Raw genomic sequence first — 12,036 nt, 5'->3', positions numbered from 1 at the left:
AATAAGACAAAAAAGGAAAATATTGGATTTCAAGGAGGAGATATGGGAAAACTGGGATATTAATGCACTCGTGAAGTTATGAACTAACTAATCATGTTAAAGAGTACAGTTTAGAATTATGCCCAAAGGGCTATAAAATGTTCATACACTTTTATACAGCAATACCATTGCTAGATCTCTATCCCAAAGAAATCCAAAAAATGAAAAAGGACAATTTGTACAAAAATATTATAGCAGCTTTTATTTATATTTGTTTATAGCATTTTTTAAGAATTGGAAATCAAAGGGATGCCCATCAATTTGAGAATGACTAAACAAGCTGTGGTATATGATTGCAATGGAATTATGTTGTGCTATAAAAATTGATAAGCATGATGATTTCAGAAAAATCTGGAAAGAGTCACATGAACTGATGTATAGTGAAGTGAACAGAAGCAGAACATTGTACCTGTGTAACAGTAAATATATGTAACAGTGATAAAGAATTATGAGTGACTTTAGTTATTCTCAGCAATATGATAATAAAAGATAATCCCAAAGGAGTAATGATGGAGCATATTATCCTCTTTCAGAGAAAGAATTGATATTGTCTAAATACAGACTGAAACATAACATTTTCATTTTCATTTTTGTAGTCGTCTTGTACAAAATAAGTAATATAAAAATGTTATACATAATTATACATATATCTCTATTATCATTTATCATCAAAAGGAGGGAGGTGGGGAGAGATGAAATTTTAAAATATAAAGTTTAAATAAAAGTGTTTTTAAGGGACAACTAAGTAGTGCAGTGGATAGAGCACCAGCCCTGAAGTCAGGAGAACATGAGTTCAAATCTGGTCTCAGACACTTAACACTTCCTAGCTGTGTGACCCTGGGCAAGTCACTTAACCCCAGTTGCCTCAGCAAAAAAAAAAAAAAAAAAAAAAAAAAAGTTATTTAAAGCAAATTCAAAAATATTAGTCAATTCTCAGAGGAATCAGAAATAACTATGATAGAAAATTATGTCTCTTAATATATTTTTAATTCAACAACTGAGATAGAAAGGTTAATAGTCACAATTATCAATTATTCCAAATTTCTGGAGAAAGTTCATATATATATATATATATATATATATATACACACACACACACATATACACATATATACATATAAACACACATATATAAAATTTACCCATTGATCTTATAATTATAATTATATTACTATCAATTAACTATTCACCTAACTTATAAACTGTAAAATTTCATGTATTTCAACACAGTTAATATTTTTAAAGTGTTGGCAAAAGAAACTAATTTTTATGTACATAAAGTCCTATCTTTTTTTTTTTCTTCAAGGGAAAAACTATATAAGGTATAAGTTGGTAGACTATTCTATTTTCAACTTTTTTTGCCTCACACTCAATTCTAACATCTTGCAATCGAACCCTGAATGTTCTTTGCTCAGAGGTAGGTAGATAGAAAATGAAGATAAACCACATTTCACATCTGTGGCTTCCCATAACAGCCTGCCAATACCACAAAATTAAAATTTACTATGGAAGCCATAACATTTTTTCCCAGGGTCCTGCAGGAAATCACAATTTCATTTCATTCATATTGCATACTCACAAGGGCCTCAAGGATTCACATAATGCATGTGTTTATTTGGCATACACTGACCCTGGAGGCAGCCTTGGACCTCAGGGATTTTTTAAATGATTCAGTAGTGGCGATTCAAAACCATCTGATCCCCATTCCCCTCTCCCTTCCCCTTCCTTCTGTTTTGCATTTATTTCCAGCGTATTTTCAAATGAAATATAAAAATAGGGAACAAAGACATGCCACTGGAATGATGTTAATAAACATGAAACCCAGAATACAGTACAGTTCCAAGGAAGGTAGCAAAACAAAGCAATTGATCATCTCCTGAAACTTTAATAAAGTGGTGGGCCTCCTCAGACATGCTGACACATGTGCTGCCATAATCTCCTTTTCTAATTTAAGAGTACTTGGAAGGCTCATAAAATACATTCACATTTCAATGTGGCCTGGCAACCCACCCCTAGACCAAACAAGAAAAGCATGATTTCATTTTCTCTTTCTCCCAGCTCATTCAGGGATGGATGCCTTGGCTTGAGCTATGCACAGGGATTAGCAATAATCAAACACCAGCTTAACAGTACAGCAAAACCTCATCATTTGTGTTTCTCTCTTCCATCTTTCTGATTAAGAATAAAATGGAAAAGAAAAAGAAAGGACATTTGGCTTCTAACTTGCTTTAGAACTATCCCTTTTTCTGAGTCCACAGAGTGGCAAATCCACTTAATTTTTCTTTCCTCCAAATAACAGAGCAAACTATGTCAAGGTGCCACATCACAGTGCAAGCATTTATGCCTTCTTTCTGAATCTCTTTACAATTATCCTGTAGAAAATGCATGAACAATTAGGGCATCTTACTGCTTCTCTCCCTTTAGCTATTATCTTATTCTCAGCCTTCTAATAAATCTGAATCCCATCACTCAAAAGATTTTGAATCATTAGTAAAGTCATCAGACAAGACACTTGACTATAGTTACAAATATTGAAGAAATTTCAGGCAGTCTGTTCATTTTGTCTAAGATATGGATTGTTATCAGATCAGTTCACCCATACCCCTTGATCATATTGTGACAATGAACAGATGAGATAAGTAGCTTACAAAGAACCCTACCAAAAAATAAAAATTAAAAAAAAACTATAAAAACTAGAATGAAAAAGAAAAACTATACAAAACTAGAATGAAATATAATGCAAGTTATCAGCATATGAAATCATTATCATTATCACTACCACCACCACCAACATCATCATAAGGACTACATATTTTACAAGGTATTTATACAGAAACAACAAGATGTGAGGTTGGTTTCAAAACTAGGAAAACCTTAGATCAAGTTCTCCCACATATTGCATTTGTGATACTGGATAACTCACTTAACTTCTCAGTTATCTTATATCTTTCCAAGTTGGAGAAAAAGTGACAACCTGCATTAGAGCTTGCTTCCCTGGGAGTTCTATATATTAATAAAACCCCAGGTTTAGTCCCTATCTTTTATACTTTATAGTGTTTTGTGTGTTTTTGTTTCACTTTTCAGTTTTATATATTGATTTTATCCTGAAACCAACCACCTTTATGATTTTCTGATCATATTGCTAGTGATTGAAATAACTTTATTTCAGACTAATTAATGGGCTTGTTTTTTATATGCTAAGATAGTTAAAAGACAAAACTAAGATTGTGCATGCTGTTTCAAAGCCATTTTATTCTATTAGATACTTGTTGCTCTGCCATGTTTCAACACCATGCTACAAGATGCTCCTCCAAGGTTAAGCTCATCTTTCCCTTCTGATTGGAAGACTGGAGGAAATAGTATAAAACTCCTTCCAATGTCTTTCTTTATAGAAGGCAGAAATTGGACTTTTTGTCTCACTCTATTCATCATCTGCTATCTTACTTATTTTTTTTCAACTCCATAAAACAAGATGTTCCTTGGTTCCCTTTCCTCCACTCCATTCCATTCCTTCTTTTCTAACTCCTTTGGTGAGCTGTTTTCCCTCATTAGATTGTAAGCTCCTTGAGGGAAAAGACTGTCTTTAAAAAATTTATTTCATATATTTATATTTGTATTTATGTAATGCTTAGCACACTGCCTGAAACATAAGTCCCAGTAGATGTTTATTGTATTGTATTGGGCTCCTAGACAAATTTACTCTAATAAAGTGAGTCAGTATTCCAACAAATAATTGATTAATTCATGATTAGTTCATAAATTCAGAACTAAAAGGCAACTCAACCTTTAGTTTGTTCAATGCTACATTTAGAAGGTAAAAATTTAACAACTTAATTTTAATTTAAGAGAATCAGTTCCATAAAAATGAAGTGACCTCCTCAAGATAACACCAACAGTCAGTGACAGCATGAGGATTCCAATCTAGGGTTTTTAGTGATCCCCATGGAACTAACCATCCAAGTTCCCTGAATTAATTAGTTAATGGTTTTATGCCCTGTCAAAGAAAGATGGAAAATGCCCAGTCTAGGTAAATGTTCCTATAATAAAATTAGAATTTGTCTAGAAATAATTCTTCTAAAACTCTTTGCCCTGTCTTTAGATATCACAGACAAAAATCTGCACATATAACTATGCAATATCAGGAAGCTAGTTACACAATCTGGACCAATACCAATTGTTATTGAAGTTGCTGTAATCACTTTTATAAATTGTGTTCTTATTATAACAATTCATCTAAATGCCAACTTACTCTCTAAATACCCAGTTGTACAATGAAACTTGTTATAAAACTAAAAATTGATCAGACATCACAGGTGACATAATTGTCAGTAGATAATGCCAATTGTTAGTAAAGCAAATGTATAATCATTAGAATAACTACAGTCATGAAGGTTATGCTGCTTATAAATAAGCAGATAGGAGCATGACAGCTATATCCAAGGCTTCATAAATACATTCTAAAGGCAACAAGGAAGAATGGAGAAAGCTTCAATTTAGAGTGAAGAAGATTTAATTCACTTACTAGCTGAGTCACCCTGGACAAGTCACTAAATTTTTCTGTGCCTTAGTTTCCTTATCTGTAAGAGGAAAATGATTGCCTATCTTTTTATTCTAAATTTATGGTTTAGTGACCTATGACTTGTTCACATTTCTTTCCTCTCCAGTTTGCTATTCATATGTGTTAAAATCATCTTGCTTTACTACAACTCTGACCATGTCACTCCAATGCTCTGAGACATTTAATGATCCCCTATTATTTCCAAGATATATACAATATAAAGTTCCTATTTTAATAATAATAGCTAAGATTTATATAGCATTTTAAGTTTTGCATATGTACCAAACATATGTTCATATGTCTGATCTTCACTGAGAGCCCGTGAGTTAGTCACTGATTATCTCCATTTTACAGATAAGAAAACAGCATAGAAAAATTTAGTAATTTCTTCAGGGTCACACAGCAATAATATGTTTGAGGCATGATTCTAAGTTTCTCCTGACTCAAAGTCCTGTACCACCTACCTGCCTGTTTGACATTTAACATCTTCCACACTTTGGTCTAGTTTATCTTTCCATATTCACTTTGCCTCACTCCTTTTCATACATATTACATTCCTTTCCCCAACTCACAGTTTTAATCCCTGTTCTCCACTGTTATTCTATTTTTCCCTGCTGAGTTTTCTCATAGATTGTCTCTGTAAATGTACTTTCTCTTCTCCTTTGGGAATTTAGACTCCTTCCAGGCCCCCAGGTATCAGACCTACAGAAAGCTACTCTTGATTCCTTAGGTTAATACTTTTTCATAATCCCTTCCATTTATTTACTTATTCATTCATTCATTCATCCATTCATCCACTTATTCATTCATTATTATTGATCTAGCCATTCATCTATTTTTATCCACTTATTTATTTGTCCATGTATTTGTTTATTTAATGTGTATTCGTTCATATTATGCATATATGCATCTATTTATTGGCTTATTATTATTTATTTGTTTGTTTATTTGAATGATATATCTTACCTTCAGCCCAAACCTTCTATTTTTCTGAGGAAGAAAGTATCTTTCACTTTGCCTTTATATATAATATACATAGCATAGAACCTCATACATAGTTGGTACTCAATAAATGCTTTTTGAACTGAAAATGTTGATGAGATTGGAGCTGACAGGCTATCCTAGTCTATCCATAAGAGACACATTTATGGAAAGTTTGAATAAAATAAGTTTAAAAACAGGATGTATAATCACTAGTTATCACTGGGCATTCTGCTTCCATTAGAATACTGGTGAAATAAAAAAGTTCCTTTTACTTGCAGCCTCTCATGCAGTGATAGATTAGTAAGAAAGATAGGGAACAGAGACTGACATATAGACAGACAGATGCATATATGCATACATAAATAAATATATGTATGCATACACACACATTTTCATACCTAGCTATTGCATGCACATCTACTGACAAATTTTGAAATGCTCCAAACTCTGCTTTTAGGTAGTGCTATAAAGACAGTTCCATTATTGCTTGAGCAGTTATATATCCAAGACTTCAGAAAAATGCTTTTAAGTTGTAGTATGAATTTTTAGCACACAATAGATGTGTGCTAAAATCTTATCAGCTTCTTCAGTGTTGGTGGACATGAAAGAAAAGGAACTCTAATACATTGTTGTTAGAGATGTAAACTTATTCTAATCTTTCTGGAGAGCAATTTGGAATTATGCATACTCTGATTCAGCTGTATTTCTATTGGGACTGTATCACAAAGAGATTATAAAAAGAGAAAAAAAACCCACATGTGTAAAAAATATTTATAGCAGGCAAGGTTCTGTGTAACCTCCCACCCAGGTCACCAATCTCCAGTCTTACCTTATCCCAGGTCTTCAGATGTCTCACAAGAGTACCTGGACACAGGATCTTGCAAGCTCAATTCTTTATTGTATGCAATCACATCCTGCACTACTATACTTCTTGGTTCCCCACTAGTTATATGGGTCTATAAGGTCACACACACAGCCAATAAGAGGAAGCATCTCATTTTCAATGAGACTAGAGTTTCAGCTCACAAGGAGGTCCCTGCTAGCTGCAGAGATCACATCCAGGTGCCTCAGGCATCAAAGCCTTTTTACTTCCTTATTGTACTATGCTAGGTTTCTCTTTGGACCTTTTCAGTACTGGAAACTGAGTGGATGCCCATCAATTGGGGAATGGCTGAATAAGTTATGGTGCATGAATGTAATGTAATATTATTGTTCTATAAGAAAAAATCAGTAAGCAGATTTTAGAAAGGTCTGGAGATTAATGCTAAATGATGAACTGATGCTAAATGAAAATAATAGAACCAAGAGAATATTGTACACAGCAACCAGAAGATTATAAGATGATCAAATGTGTTGTACTTGGCTCTTTTCAACAATTCAGGTCAATTCCAATAGACTTGTGATGGAGAGAGCCATCTGCATCTAGAGAGAGAACTATGGAGACTGAATGTGGATACTAACATAGTATTTCTACCTTTGTTGTTATTTCCTTGCTTAGTTTTTTTTTTCCTTTCTCATTTTCCCCCTTTTGATCTGATTTTTCTTGTGCAATATGATAAATGTGGAATATACTTAGGAGAACTGAACAAATTTAACGTATATTGGATTGTCTATCTAGGGGGGGCTTGGGAGAGGGAGGGAGGGAGAAACATTTGATGTAAACTATCTTTGCATATATTTTGAAAAATAAAAAGCTATTATAAAAAAGAAAGAAAAGAGAGTTTGAAGATGCTAAGAATACCATAAATTTTAGACTACCTATAAATGGTTGTTTTAACCATAAATATGACTGTTATCCAAGGACCAATAAGTGGACATATAACTAGAAGAAACAAATTATATTAAACTTGACATTTTACTTATAAAGAAACCAAAAGAAAATTAGTAGTTACAGCTCAATGAAAGATGGTTCACAGGAGAAGCAAAGTGAGGTGTAGAGGTGAAACTGGATATTTGTTCATTTTAACTTTACAAAAATATACTTTTGTGTTGGGGAGACAGGACATAGAAGATATTTCACGCATGGAAGATATTTCACTACTAAGAATAAAGACGGAGTTTGTACTCTTTCTTTTAATAATAACACATTTATGTAGTAATTTGTGTCTGATGCACTTTTGAAAGAAAACCCTTTGAATTCAGAAGAACTTACTATTATAAAGATTAGGAAGCAGATTTTAAATTATTTTCCAATGTCACAATCTGGTTAGTAGTAAAGTAATTCCCAACACTGTCAAACCCAGGTCTCCTGGTTTTGAACTGCTTCAATTGTCTCTCAATTAAGAAATTAATAAAATGCAAAAAGTCAGGTAAAGCAATGTTAAAAATAAAGAGGAGGTAAAGATCCTTAAAAGGAAATCGTGTTATTCAATATTATAAGAAATGGGGATTCTTAAGGATATTTTAATGTAATGCATTTATACAGAAATGCCCTGAAATTATTCAGGTTTTTTTTTTTAAGTGTTCAAAAGCAGGTTTAAAAAAAAACATAAAAATTGGGCCTCAGACCCTTAATACTTCCTAACTGCCTAACTGTGTGACTCTGGGCAAATCACTTAACCCCAATTGCCTCAGCAAAATAAATAAATAAAATAAAATAAAAATAAAAAATAAAATAAAATAAAAATGCCTATAAAAAGCTAAAATGATTTTTTAAATGAAAAAAAAAAAAAACAAACCAAAGTACAGATGTTCTTAGTAGAGCTAGGTGAACTATCCTTAAGCTAGTTGGTTTTGGAATAATTGACTCTATGGGAGTGTCCTCTAAAAAATAGATCTATGCTGCTGCATAGGGTTATGACATGATATCATAGGGTTATGATTATTCCAAGAATTGGATGGGAAAATGCCCAGAGTATTTTTATACCTCTTAGAATGTTCTGAGTATATTTTAGTCAGAAAAACATCCAGATTTTCTGATCTATTCTTTCTTTTTCCAAAGACTATACCTTCTCTTCCTATATGTTCTCTCATTTAATGACTCCTTTCTCTTTCTCTAGAATCCTTCTCTCCTATTTGAAATCTATATTGGTCAAGAAATAACCTATCGAAAAAATCCCCAGGGCCAGATGGATTCACATGTGAATTCTACCAAACATTTAAAGAACAATTAGCCCCAATGTTATATAAATTATTTGAAAACATAGGGGATGAAGGAGTCCTACCAAACTCCTTTTATGACACAGACATGGTACTGATACCAAAACCAGGTAGATCGAAAACTGAGAAAGAAAATTATAGACCAATCTCCTTAATGAATATTGATGCTAAAATCTTAAATAAGATATTAGCAAAAAGACTTCAGAAAATCATCTCCAAGATAATACACTATGATCAAGTAGGATTTATTCCAGGAATGCAGGGCTGGTTTAATATTAGGAAAACTATTAATATAATTGACCATATTAATAATCAAATTAATAAGAACCATATGATCATCTCAATAGATGCAGAAAAAGCATTTGACAAAATCCAACATCCATTCCTACTAAAAACTCTTGAGAGTATAGGAATAAATGGACTATTCCTTAGAATAATCAGGAGCATATATTTTAGACCTTCAGTAAGCATAATATGCAATAGAAATAAACTGCAACCTTTCCCAGTAAGATCAGGAGTGAAACAAGGTTGCCCACTATCACCATTACTATTCAATATAGTACTAGAAACGCTAGCCTCGGCAATAAGAGCCGAGAAAGAGATTCAAGGAATTAGAGTAGGAAATGAGGAAATTAAACTATCACTTTTTGCAGATGACATGATGGTATACTTAGAGAACCCCAAAGACTCTGCTAAAAAGGTACTAGAAATAATTCAAAATTTCAGCAAAGTGGCAGGATACAAAATAAATCCACATAAATCCTCAGCATTTTTATATATCACTAACAAAATGCAACAGCAAGAGATACAAAGAGAAATTCCATTCCAAACAAATGTTGAGAGTATAAAATATTTGGGAATCCATCTACCAAAGAAAAGTCAGGAATTATATGAGAAAAATTACAAAACACTTGCCACAAAAATAAAGTCAGATTTAAATAATTGGAAAGACATTCAGCGCTCTTGGATAGGCTGAGCAAATATAATAAAGATGACAATACTCCCCAAACTAATCTATTTATTTAGTGCTATACCAATCAGACTCCCAAGAAACTATTTCAATGACCTAGAAAAAATAACAACAAAATTCATATGGAAGAATAAAAGGTCGAGAATTGCAAGGGAACTAATGAAAAAAAACTCAGAGGAAGGTGGTCTAAGTGTACCTGATCTAAAGCTATATTATATAGCAGCAGTCACCAAAACCATTTGGTATTGGCTAAGAAATAGACCGGTAGATCAGTGGAACAGATTAGATACAAAGGACAAAAAAGGGTACATCTATAGCAATCTAATCTTTGACAAACCCAAAGATTCCAACATTAGGTATAAAAATTCATTATTCGGAAAAAACTGTTGGGAAAACTGGAAATTAGTATGGCAGAAATTAGATATGGATCCACACTTAAAACCATATACCAAGATAAGATCAAAATGGATCCATGATTTAGGCATAAAGAGGGAGATAATAAATAGATTAGAGGAACAGAGGATAATCTACCTCTCAGACTTGTGGAGGAGGAAGGAATTTATGACCAGAGGAGAACTAGAGATCATTATTGATCACAAAATAGAAGATTTTGATTACATCAAACTAAAAAGTTTCTGTACAAATAATACTAATGCAAACAAGATTAGAAGGGAAGTAACAAATTGGGAAAATATTTTTAAAAACAAAGGTTCTGACAAAGGTCTCATTTCCAAAATATATAGAGAACTGACCCTAATTTATAAGAAACCGAACCATTCTCCAATTGATAAATGGTCAAAGGATATGAACAGACAATTCTCAGAGGAAGAAATTGAAACTATATCCACTCACATGAAAGAGTGTTCCAAATCACTACTGATCAGAGAAATGCAAATTAAGACCACTCTGAGATACCACTACACACCTGTCAGATTGGCTAAGATGACAGGAACAAATAATGATAAATGTTGGAGGGGATGTAGGGAAATTGGGACACTAATACATTGCTGGTGGAGTTGCGAAAGAATCCAGCCATTCTGGAGAGCAATCTGGAATTATGCCCAAAAAGTTATCAAACTGTGCATACCCTTTGACCCAGCAGCACTACTACTGGGATTATATCCCAAAGAAATACTAAAGAGCGGAAAGAGACATATATGTGCCAAAATGTTTGTGGCAGCTCTTTTTGTTGTAGCTAGAAACTGGAAGATGAATGGATGTCCATCAGTTGGAGAATGGTTGGGTAAATTGTGGTATATGAAGGTTATGGAATATTATTGCTCTGTAAGAAATGACCAGCAGGAGGAATACAGAGAGGCCTGGAGAGACTTAAATCAACTGATGCTGAGTGAAATGAGCAGAACCAGAAGATCACTGTACACTTCAACAACAATACTGTATGAGGATGTATTCTGATGGAAGTGGAAATCTTCAACATAAAGAAGATCCAACTCACTTCCAGTTGATCAATGATGGACAGAGGTAGCTACACCCAGAGAAGAAACACTGGGAAGTAAATGTAAATTGTTAGCACTAATATCTGTCTGCCCAGGTTGCATGTACCTTCGGATTCTAATGTTTATTGTGCAACAAGAAAATGATATTCACACACATGTATTGTACCTAGACTATATTGTAACACATGTAAAATGTATGGGATTGCCTGTCATCGGGGGGAGGGAATAGAGGGAGGGGGGGTAATTTGGAAAAATGAATACAAGGGATAATATTATAAAAAAATATATATATAATAAAAAAAAATAAAAAAAAAAGAAATAACCTATCATAGAAGTTCTAGACAGTTTTCTTTTATTATTTTTTTGCATCACAGTTTTGAGATTATTGGCTTGTCATTTTTTTTCTAGATGATCCAAAATCCCTGTATTGTCTCTTCCTTATTTTATCAATACATTTTGAACATATAGTCAAGTCATAGATTTCTTATTTTCTTTTAATAGTTTTGCTTTTTGCTTTTCTCCATTCAGATTGTCCTTTTTTTTGTACCTTTTCATTTCTAATTAATTATTCTCTCTTTTGTTTCTTTGATGAGATACCACTATGCATTTACATTTTTCTTTTCTTCCAAATAATCCTTCTAATAAGACCATAAATTTTGCTTTCTCAATTATGATTTCCCTGAAACCATTCAGGAACATTTTGCTGAGGTTCAATATTGTTTCATCAGAATTTGTTGATTTTCCTTTGTGTTATAATATTTATTCTTTTTTTGCCAAAGAAACCTTTATATTATTTCTGCTAACACTGCTGCTACTATTGTTATCACTATCATAATAATAATTTCTACTCCATCTTTAACCATAATCATTTGTCGACCATTTCTTATTATAAGAACATGAAACTTCCTCCCTTCCTTCTTTCTTCCTTT

This window comes from Sminthopsis crassicaudata, chromosome 3, assembly GCF_048593235.1.
Source record: "Sminthopsis crassicaudata isolate SCR6 chromosome 3, ASM4859323v1, whole genome shotgun sequence".
Taxonomy (NCBI): domain Eukaryota; kingdom Metazoa; phylum Chordata; class Mammalia; order Dasyuromorphia; family Dasyuridae; genus Sminthopsis; species Sminthopsis crassicaudata.
The sequence above is the reverse complement of the archived record's forward strand: the minus strand, read 5'-3'. Positions refer to the sequence as shown.